A 12,314-nucleotide genomic window follows, 5' to 3' on the forward strand; every position below is an offset into this window, starting at 1 on the left:
ATGCAAGTACACATGCATCATACAAAGGGTAAGAAAAGGTAGATCAATCTTTTGTGCTTACAGGTCACTCATACGTGGATGGTGACTCTAGTGGCTCTGAGAAGAGCCTTAATGATTCATGCTTTCTCACTGACTCTAGAAGGAAAAGCACATTAATGTTTTTGAACTCCCAAATCCAAAGATAAGGTTAATTTCACATGGCTCAAGAATGTGTTCGTGCCAAGATTTTCTACAAGTAGCGATAGATGGAGTCATGTGGCACAACTGCTCCAACCATAGATCTTAATGTAGTCACAAGGACGGATTTGTTGAATATGGCTGCGGAAATGGGTCGAGGAATGATCAGGGAACTAGGCACTGCTCTAGAATCTTGACCCTCCCAAATGAAGCCACACATAATTTCAAAGCTCGTTTAAAAATTTTCTGGGGATGGGGATCCTATTCAACATGTACAGATCTTTGAGTCCACATGCAAAAGGGGGTGAGAGCCAAGAGAATCTACTCTAATACCAATTATTGGAGTGGAGATCAATGTAGCAACACATATATAGATGCAACAAGCTAGGAGAGAGAGATAGAAGCACACCACTCAAAGTAGATTGATGTAAATAAGTAAAGTACAAGTGAAGTGACATGATGCAACACACACATAGATGCAGCAAGCAAAGGAGAGATAGGTAGAAGTACAACACTTAAAGTAGATTGATGAGAATGAGTGAAGCATAAGTGAGGAAAAAACTCCTAAAGAGGGATAAAGTGCCATGGTCCATTATTAGCCTATGTCCACACATCACTACCATAAGAAGAGAAAGAAGAAAAGAAGAATAAGGTTTCTTTTTTTAATCAAATTTAGGTGAAATGGCATTTCGATCAGGAGTGTTATCTTTAGTTTCAAAATGTTTCGTTCGTTTTGTGTTTCGTAGGGAAAAAATGGGTTTTCATGTGACTATGGTCAAGATTACAAACACACCTCTACCTTTGTCAAAACAAAACTGGGTGCTTAACCCGATGATGAAATAATTAGCTTCTATAAATAGCCAAGGAAAGATAGAAACATCAGTATACATCATTATTTTCTATTCATTTAGAGTTGTGTTTAAAGGTAAAAGAAGCAAAAGCTATTATTTTCCATGCTATGATGCCATGTGGTTCAATGTGCTTGCAGTAATTTAAAAAACATTGATAGATTGGGAGTGATGCCCTTAAGGTTAGACCTTATACAAAGTTTATATAAATTGGATGTGACAAATAATGCTAAGGTAATCAAATCCTAGTCATTATTATTAACTTTAATAAGGCAATCAAATCCTCACATAATAGGACTATTTTGGAAAAAATGAGATAAGATGAGGTAGGGGTGTCGGAATTGGGCAACCTAGGGCTCTTTGGAAAACTATTTAGATGAGAAATAGGGCTACAATGGTGGTTTATGATCAATCCACAAGGTTGGGTTTTCTGTTTAGGCAAAAAGTGGCCAAAAGGCATCAACAATGCTTATCACATGCATAGGAAACCATTACCACCTTAATTGCACTAACTGCCACCATCAGACCCCATTGTCCATTGCAACCATTGGTCTTTGCATTACATAATTCCCTTCCATTGATACATGAATAGTCAATACATTGTCCCTTGCTTGCATAAATCCAATGCCAAGTGATCCAATTGCCGATTTGATTTGAAGTAGTGTCAATAATGAGATTTCTCTTGTTGATCTACCAGCCAAGGGTTCTCACCCCCTTACTAAGGTCTAGAATCCAATGGAAAGGGTTAAGGCCAAGTCTTCACAACATGTACCTAAGCCCCCTCCTTATCGCTTTTCTAAAAGCACTCACTGCAGCGGCAAGAAGAGTTCAAGGCATGCTCCCCCTTGGCCTCTCCACCAATGCTAAGGGCACCCTCTCAACATGCTAGATTCTAGTGCTTTCTGGAAATGAAATTACATAATGGAATTGAAAATCTAGCAATGTAAAGAGAGTACAATGCTGAGGCTTACAATTCAAAGTATCTCCTCATGCTCACGTGCATTACAAAAATTTATTTTGCGCTCATGCTTACATTATGCTCCTTGTTTCCTTTCTTCACCAAAATCCATTGCTCCAAGGCTTGTGATAGTCATCCATAAATAGAAAGGCAACATAATGCCCTCATCAAGGCATAACAAATGTAAAAAACTCTAGTGATTGCATGCTTTCACCTTCAATCCAAGTGGCTTCTTCATATGTGTAGGGTAAAGGTGATAGGAGAAGTGTGTGGAATGATCAAGAGGTTCAAAGCAATGTAAGCATTATGCATAGAAATGAAGAGAAACCCTTGGTTTGTAAGGATTCTGCCCTAAACCTTGTTTTCTCCCTTGGCCAAATTGATTGAGAAATACATGGTTATGTAGAGGAGATTAAGGGGAATAGGATTATGGATTGAAAACTCAAGAAATCCTAATGTGAACCCTAATCTTGGAGAAAATTTGAAAAACCCTCTTTCTCCTAAGAAACCCTAAATTTGTAATAGAAAGAGGTAAAGAAACCCTAATCCCATGGTTTGAGGGTCAACTAAATACTTGAATGGGTAGGGAAGAGCATGGTTAAAAAGATTTTGTGCATAAACCCCTTAGAATCCGTAATTTGTTGTGAAACCCTAAATTCTTGAAACAAGCTCAAATGATACAAAAGAAGTATCAACTGTAAGCATATTGAATAGTGTTGTTATACTAAGATTGTATTAATCAGCAACCATACGATTTCAAAAGTAAACCCATAGTAATTTCTTGTGGTTACCGGTCTATGTTTTTGTAATAAAAACACCGAAAGGTGTGGTCACCTGACGGGAAGTGATATATTTGTGCCATTTTTTCATGTTCTTCAAATTTATATGAATAAAGTTTTAGCTTATCATGCTTGGAATGATACTTACTATTGAGCATCTTTCTGAATAGTATTAGCATGATTATACTAATCATGCTAGTAGTATTAGCTTGATTACACTAATCTATGCTTAACAATTTGGTCATAAACGATGGCCATCAATCATGTTGGTAGTATTCGCTTGATTACACTAATCTATGCTCAACAATTTGGTCATAAACAATCAATCATAAGGCTACTTGCATATTATCAACAAGTTGAATTTTAGGTTGATAATAAACACTTGCTTTTAATTAGGTCAAGAGAGCATAACTCTACTACTATCATGCCACCTAGTAAAATGATTTACTTTATTTGGTCTATTCAAATCTTTGGGCTGGCTATAGTCACTTGTATAGCAACGTCTTCAAGAAGCAAGTCAATGATCAATGCCTTGATTTTCATTGATGTTTGGGAGTATTAGGTTTTTTTTTTGCCTAACTTAATGATCAAAACTTTGACTTTACCTAACTCAAATGACTTTGAATTTGGTAGTACTAGGCTCTTGTTTTTGGCCTAACTCAATGGTCAAAACTTTGACTTTGATTGTTCTTTGTTGAGTTTTAATTCACTTAAATGTTTTCTTCTTAACTCAACTCAATAATCAATGCCTTGATTGTGATTAATCTTTGTTGAGTTTTACTCCCTATAAACAATATTAGAGGCTTGTAATGCTTTATTCACAATTTCCTTAGGATCACATTTTTTACAATTCTACCTCCCATTAGCTAATTGGTTTAATCAATGGAAAGGGGCAGTAATACCTCGAATGTTAACTCTCATTGAATGGTATTGTCTTGATGGCAATTTCAATGGTTTGAAGTCTATATTGGTGATTCTCTCTAGAAATTTTGAGGCAACAAATGAAAACTTTATTTTAGGTTTCGTTAGTATCTCTACTCATACATGAATGTAAATTTTTTAAAATGAAACTTTAATCAACATTTGAAAATCTCTTCTCCAACTTGTGGAGTTTAAAATACCTCCCCAAAATACACCCTTGATTGTGGTTCTTCAATTGTTCTACATTAGTCTTATGGCTTTTGTTTCCACACACACACAAACACCACCGCTCCCCCCCTCCCCAAAAAAAGAAGAATAACACATGCACGCGAGAGAGAGAGAGAGAGAGAGAGAGAGAGAGAGAGAGAGAGAGAGAGAGAGAGAGAGAGAGTTGATAGGCTAAAACATAACTCTAGCTAGAAAATAATGAAGAGATTTTTTGTGGCTTGACCGAAAATCAATATATATCACTAAGACCCACCTTTTATAAAGGTAGGCCAAAAATTCCAAGATAAATGTAAAACTATCAGCTTGAGCATGATGATTCTAGTTCAAAAAGGTAGTTTAGCATATAGCCTATGATAACGTCTAATTCTTTACATGATTGAGAGATAAATTATAAAATTAATAGTATCCTACTAATATAATGACTAGGATTTGATTACCTTACTCATTATTATCTATCACAAAGGTAGGCCAAGGAAGTTTTCCATTGTAATGGAGGACATGGAAGGAGAAGAGTTGATTGAGCATTGAACCATGGACACTATGGAAGATATTGAAGAGCAATTAAATGTGTGAAGTACTCACAAATGTTCACTCACAAACATTCACAAGTAATATCTAATGTCACTCTTCTACAATTGCTTGTGGAAAGACTTGATTTCAAACCCCTTCTTTGCCTTCATTATGCATGTGCTAATTCCAAATTCATATTATATTTGGAATGATTAAAAAGGACTTCTAGGAATTTATTTGAATCAATCAAAATTCTCTCATGGTGGATAATGCCATGTACCAATGTCTCATGGTGGATAATGCCATGTACCAATGTCTCATGCCTCACACCAAGTAAAGATATCCATAAATGATAACATTGCTTCCAACAATGTTGTTTGCAACCATTATTACAACCCCCATAACAAACAATGTCTACAAAGAAGTGTTAATACACAAAAAATGGCTTCTAACACAATAATGTGAAAGACATTCATTTTTTAATGGTTCATCAATGCTCTCCGTGTGTAAGCATCATGATAAATAGTCATATCACTAAATTTTATGGTAATTTTCTAAATTTATAGGAAATTCTCCACCATAGATACAACAATTATCATAATCTTAACTCACAATTTCCCCTAGCCTTGGTCAAGTTACAACTATTGAATTCATTAGATTGGTAAGCACCTTATACCTTCAACGTTCCTTTCCAAGGACACATACAATACATACACTTATGTTTACCCTTCTCTTACTTCTCTCTCACTTATGCCACATGGTTGGTAGTTGTTAAAGGATGGTAAACAAAAGTTTCTCCTTGAGAAGTAGTTTGTTTGTTATATGCCACATGCTCAAGGATACTCAACCACAACTTTGCCACCATTCCATATGTGTTTAGGTTTATCATGGCATCCTATTCCCAAGTTAATGGAGATAGTCCCAATAATCACTCTTGCTGTTGTGTTAAGTACCATTCATATTGTGGCCAAAACTCTATCTATAGGTTGCTAAAGTTTGTGCCATGCCTTCATGGGCAAGACTGATGGTGTGAGATGGACTCCTTTCCACCATGTTCTCATATGGGTGATTATGTCTAAAACTATTACTGTAATGCTTTATCTCCAAGGAAAGATTCATCTATTAGTAGAAATTAGAATGTTTGCTTGTGAGTATACTACAATGCTTAGGAGGTAAACTACACAGAGTAGAAAAATGAAGGGGGTTCTAGGGGGTTTGGGGAAGCCATATTAGGGGCCTATAATGACACTATTGTTAGGTGAGGAAGGGAATTGACTCCAATTGTAAAAGATAGTTACCCTCCTGTGCTGCTACATACTCTTCAAATCACTCTTCAAATCACTCGTCAAGGTGTTCCAATCACTCCCAAAAGGTGCAAACTAGGTCCATCCAGATAAAGCAAATGGTCTCTAATGTTGGCAAGGCTATCAATGAAATGTTGCCCATGTTGGAAGTGGTGAGGTGGTGAAGACACAATCCACGAGAGAAAATGGTCTCTTCTACTGGCAAGGCTATCAATGAAATGTTGCCCATGTTGGAATTGGTGAGGTGGTGAAGACACAATCCACGAGAGAAAATGGTCTCTTCTACTGGCAAGGCTATCAATGAAATGTTGCCCATGTTGGGAGTGATGAGATGGTGAAGACACAATCCACGAGAGAGAAGGAGACGGAGTTGGCATAATTCAGAGAGAAGGGAGTTGAACACAAGCACACATTATCATTAGAAGGAAGGCTATCAAATAACCTTTGAAGTACAAAGAGAAGTTCATGAGAACCATACACAAATGAAAGGTCTACATCACAAAAAATAAAATCTAGATAAAACTAGGATGTGTTCACACACATTTTGCCTAAGGGAGGGTGAACATACATGGGTTTTTATACATTGCCACTGCACATATTCAACAAATCCCCTTCTAGTGGGGTAATGTGTTTACAAGGCCCAAGTATCATCGACCATGTTTGCAATGTCCTATTTCTCCTTGGAATTGTCCTTTATTACTGAATTGGCTTGCTCTTTCCTCTGAACACTAGCACTCTACTTCTTGCATTCATTATTGAAATATGCCTCATTGTGATAGTATTAACACTTCCCTTTTTTCTTGTGGGAAGTATCTTCAAATTTACCTTTATCTTTGACTTGAAATGCTTGTTTACGCCATGAGTGGAAGTATTGGAATTAACCCTAGAATGTTTCTCCTGCAAAAGAAGACCTACCAACTTGTCAAAAGTTATTGGAGGTGTACCTCTTCTCATTGAGAGATTCAGAGAGGTACGAAAGGTTTGGTAGGATGTCCAGAGTGAACTGAGAGTAGTGTTGACCAACGCTTGATCTAAAACCACTTCATTGATGTTGAGCAGTTGTTCCTTAAGGTCTTTGATCTTGGTCAGATAACCGATCCTTGATGACATACTTGCATCCATGCGAGTGTTATCTATCTCATGCTTGAGGTACATCACCTGAGCCTCATTAACAAGCTTGGTACATAGACTCGAAAACATGCCGTGAATGCTGAGATGTCTTGTAAGACCGGATGTGCATGATAATGGTGCATTTGATTAAGAGGAAGATGATGGAAGATGATAATGGTGCATTTGATTAAGAGGAAGATGATGGAAAGGGCCTGTGTATCTCGAGCATTCCATCGTCATTGATCTTTGGTTTCAGGGGATTCTTGAGAGGGAGCTTCGGTTGCACCAGCCACTACCTCTGCTAATGATCTCTATGGAGTAGTTGGCTGGTTGGGAATTCGATGGGATGGTCAAGGCTCATTGTTACCAGTAGAGACAATCCCCTAAAGACTTTTTGCAAGGATAAAACTCAACAAGCTAAAGTTTGTGCCATCCAACGGGTCCTCAGTAGTTGTAAGGAATCCAAGAATGCCGGAGGCCATAATCATCCACACAAAGTATGCAAACTCTCTTGATTGTGGAGGAAGAACCACCTTTTAAAGCCTCATTAGAAGTTACCATTCTTCATTATCTTACCAACAATCTTTTTTAAAACATGTTGGCAAGTTGTGTTTTGAAACATCCTCAATGGTCCTTTGGAGATTGGAAGTGCATCTTAACTCCTTTATATAAAGGTGGATCAGATGGAATATTTGAGAGTGGAATAGGTCATGGTCAACTGTGGTTGAGTGCAAGATGACCCAATTAACCATACCTAACCATGGGTAACATTAGACTACACATGAGACCCAACATTATGGTATAACTTATCTGTTCATTTGAACTTGCTTAAGTGCGTACTTGGGCATTGCAACTACGAGGACACGATGTTTTGCAAACATGTCTTTCAATCCTTATTGTGGCCCAAAATGAAAAGGTTGATCCACACTTATATGTAGCCTATTTGGTAGTCACTAACCATTATGGCTCAAGTGAACACCATCAGATGCCAAAACCACGTTTGCATGGAGTGCGAGTTGGCATGCCTTATGAACATGAATTGCATGCGAGGTGCCTAATTTCAAATTGAGGGTATCGATTTCCAACAATATGATTCATTTGATGGCACGTAAGTGCATGGAATAGAACTTGTACGTGGGATCTCTTGATTAGGAACCCACTATAAAACTACTATGCTGCACGTTAGCGAATCATGAACATGAATTGCGAGTGAGGCACATAATTTCAAATAGAGGGTTACATGTTCTGGCGAATCATGAACATGAATTGCGAGTGAGGTGCATAATTTCAAATAGAGGCCATTCGAATCTGATAGCTTTGCTACACGGCTCGGGTAATGATTTACCCTCAACTTTGTATGTGTGGGCGGTTAGCCGGTTAGCCCTTCTCTAGGTTCATTCGCCTCCCCTCATTTGATGGCACCAAAGTGCATGGAATATAACTTGAAATTGATTAGGAGCCTAATGTAAACTACTACACACCACACACACACACACACACACACGCGCGCGCGCGCGCGCACCCGCGCGAGAGAGAGCGAGAGAGAGAGAGAGAGAGAGAGAGAGAGAGAGAGAGAGAGAGAGAGAGAGAGAGAGAGAGAGAGAGAGAGAGAGAGAGGAGGGGGTGGAGATATTGTTAGAAGTCATTTCCTATCTATACATATACACCAGGGCCTCTGTTGTGAGGGTGCGCCCGCCTCGTATTAGGTGTTTTCTCATTTTTCCCCACTCTCCATATTTTTTTCCCATTTTTCCCTATTTTTCCATGGTGTGGGTGACTGCCCTTTGATGGCAGGATGATCCAGATGCAGGCCGACTGCTGGATGCTGGCCGACTGGAGCAGGCTGACTTCACACATGCGCATCTTGTCCATTTGCTGCTGCTGCTGGTGGCCGACTGGAACAGGTGGTGCTGGTCACAACAGGCTGTCCGCCGCGCTGCCTTTTCTACAGGCCATCTATGGGGCCATATAAAATGGCCCCATGGCCCCCACTCCATTATATCTTGTTTTTGGGATTTTATCTTGTGTATATAGTAGAGTTACACGCCTCTCCCTCTCCCTCTCCATTGCTGTGTTTTTCTGCACTTGCTCTTGTGTTGTGAGATTTTGTCTTCATCGCCGCTGCATATTCAGACATGGTATTGGAGCTCTAGGCTCTTGATAGATCTTGGGAATTGTGTGAGCAAGAGGGGGATTGTTGTGTTGCTAATTGGTGGACCGTTCTAGACTGTTCAAGAAGAGGAGAAGCAAGAGGAAGGCAGTCTGATTTGCTGCACAGCCACTTGCAGGTTTAAGTTCTTCTTTGTTCCCACCCACCCACCCTTTTTAGTTACATCCCCGCAATGGCAGATCTGCTTGAGATGGCTGAGAGACATGTGAAGATCCCGACACTCCCCACGTTCCCAGTAGACCATCAGTTGGACGGGAATAACTACGGCATCTGGGGGTAATGATGGAATCTGTTCTGGAGTCTTATGACCTTGCTGATTTCATTGTTGTTGGGGTTTCACGGCCGGGGAGGTAGAGGAAGGGGAGTTACCCTCGATACAAAAGGAACGCGAGGCATAGGCACAGTTGTGGGATCGTGAATGCCAGGGTCCGTTCATTCATCTTCCTCAACTGCACATCGTAGGTAATCAATCATGTCAAGCATATAACGCTGGCCAGAGGTATATGGCAGCATTTGGCTTCTCTTTATAAAACAGGGTATCGCCCATGAAGAGGCTTTCCTTGGAAGTACAGATGCAGGTTATGAATCCTGCAAAGTCGTTGACGATGTGGGAGCACATTAACAAGCTGCAGGCTCTTAAGAAGGAAATTCTTCAAGCTGAAAGGAGATATCATCAGAGGATATGGACATAACGTCGTTGCTGTCACATTTGCCCTCTCAGTACTCAACATTCTACTCGTCTTTTATTACCAACGGTAGGTTCAGCACCATCACATGGGAGGAGCTTGTGCCCATGGTCTTGGACCAGGAGGAAAGATTCACGAACCCTCCACTGGGCGGAGGTTCAGAGGCCTTAACTGGCCAACGGTCGAAAGGCCGTAACAAGGGCAAAGGGAAGGCTTCACCGGAGAAGTCTTCTAAGACTTAGACCGCAAGAAACTGAAGGCAGAGAGGACCTGTAATGATTGTGGCGAGAAAGGCCACTATTGGAGGCAGTGTCCCAAGCGGAACACCGAGAAGGGTGAAGAATCCTTAGCAGCCGTGAAGACTCGAGCATTTGTGCACCTGGAGGTGATGGTGGACACCGATGTTTCATTTTCTTTAGGCAGGGAGGAGGTTGGAGGACTTGCCGCTCTACGGATTCTCGGGAGTGGATTCTAGACAGTGGTGCTTCTAGGCACATGACTCCTTCTCATTTGGATTTATAGGATCTCTGCAGGTATTGTGGTCACATTATTACTAGGGATACATCCACTATCCCAGTTCACAGTGAGGGCAGGTTGGAGATAGTTCCCGATGGCAGAGGGGGGAAGCATTCCTCCCAAGTGTTGTATGTTCCATCACTTGGTTTTCATCTGTTGTTAGTGCATCAGGTTTGCAAGATTGGCGTACGAGTGGAGTTTGATGAGCATTTTGTTACTCTCTGGGACAAAGCAACAGGCTAGGTAGTTTGGGAAGGCGGAGTGGAGAATGGAGTTTACAAACTTTTAGCACTCTCTCTCCCAGGTCCTCAGTTTTGTGATGAGTGGCAGTCTGGTAATGGCCACTTAAGTGTGGATACATTGTAGGTGCGGGCTTTCCGGGAGATGGAGGATAGCTTGCCAGTTGATGGTGGCAGTAGTTGGCAGGAACTTTCCAGTACAGATGTTGGTAGTTCTTGTGTTCGTCAGTCATTAGAGGAAACTTTACACGTAACTTATGTTCTGATGTCTCGTAGTATTCGAGACAAAGAAACTCCTGTAGATGAGGAAGTTCTTTCCATGGGGACCTCTTGGAAGGCCACGCAAGTGACAGTTGATTACTTTTGCAGAAGGAGGTGGATGTTGCACATTCTCCAGGCTTTGTGGTTTCGAATTCAGAGGGGGTTGGTTACAGGTTTCCGAAGGCCTTGAGTGGTCTTTAGCAGGTTTCCAGGACTTGGCATCCCATCATAACAGTTGTTGATCCTTGTGAGCAGTATGGTGCCTCTCTGACTCGGAAGCAGAATGGTTCATTGATTTGGTTGATGTATACCAGATTGGACGGGAGCTTCTTGATGAGGCTGTTGAGCTCATGTTTGTAGATGACTCTTTGGGAGGCAAGATTGCGTATCTTGTGGTTTCTGTAGCATGCGAAGGATCTTGGACTCTTTTACACAGGAGGGGGATTGATGGATATAGCCGACTCCAAGGTTGGAGTGGCTCAGATTAGGGAGGAGATCCAGACATGAGGAGATCTACTTCAGGATACAGTTTTACCCTCGGCTCAGGAGCAGTTTTATGGAGCAGTATAAGAGGTATAGCCATCTCTTGCCTTGTTGTCGACAGAGGCAGAGTATCGGGCTACTTGTGGTGCTGCTTGTGAGGTGGTGAGGTTGCAGAGGTTACTTGGCAAGATTAGGTTTCCACTGGAGGAACCCACAGTCATCGAGAGGCATTTTGTTTGTGAAAAGATCATTGTTGGCTGATGACATCTTGCTAGAGTTCTGTTCGATGGAGGACAATGTGGTGGACCTCTTCACGAAGTCTCTACCTTAGGCTATGCTCCGGCGGCACTCCAGCTCCCTGGGGTTGGTTCCACAGCTAGGAGCTGAGAGGGGGTGTTAGAAGTCATCTCGTGTCTATACATATACACCAGGGCCTTTGTTGTGGGTGTGCCTACCCGTATTAGGTGTTTTCTCATTTTTTCCCACTCTCCATATTTTTTCCCCATTTTTTTCTATTTTTCCATGTGTGGGTGATTGCCCTTTGGTGGCAGGATGATCCAGATGCATGTTGGGCTGCTGGCCGACTGGAGCAGACCAACTTCACACGTTTGCTGCTGGCCGATTGGAACAGATGCTGGTCGGGTGTCCACAACAGGATGTCGACTGCCTTTTCTATAGGCCGACTGCATCTATGGGGCCATATAAAATGGCACCATGGCCCCCACTCCATTGTATCTTGTTTTCGGGATTTTATCTTGTGTATATAGCAGAGTTACACGCCTCTCTCTCTCTCCCTCTCCATTGCTGTTTTTTTTTTGGACTTGCTCTTGTGTTCTCAGATTTTGTGTTCATCTCCGCTGGCACGCCAATAAAGTTACGCATACGAATTTTTGTTTGTGTCTTATTGATAGGCTATCAAATTTCATAATCCTTTTTGGATTAATTCAATTAATTATTTACATATATAACATACGAATTTTTATTTATTATCAAATTTCAAAATCCTTTTTGATTGATTTTCTTAGAATATGTGTCAACTAATGTTGTAAAGCTGATTTGGGAGAAAGTGAGGCGAAATGTAGCTTTCCTTCTCGCTGACGTGTCGAGTGAATGCGTGACGTTTA

This window comes from Cibotium barometz, chromosome 1 (assembly GCF_041138505.1).
Source record: "Cibotium barometz isolate CiBa-2024 chromosome 1, ASM4113850v1, whole genome shotgun sequence".
Classification (NCBI taxonomy): Eukaryota; Viridiplantae; Streptophyta; class Polypodiopsida; order Cyatheales; family Cibotiaceae; genus Cibotium; species Cibotium barometz.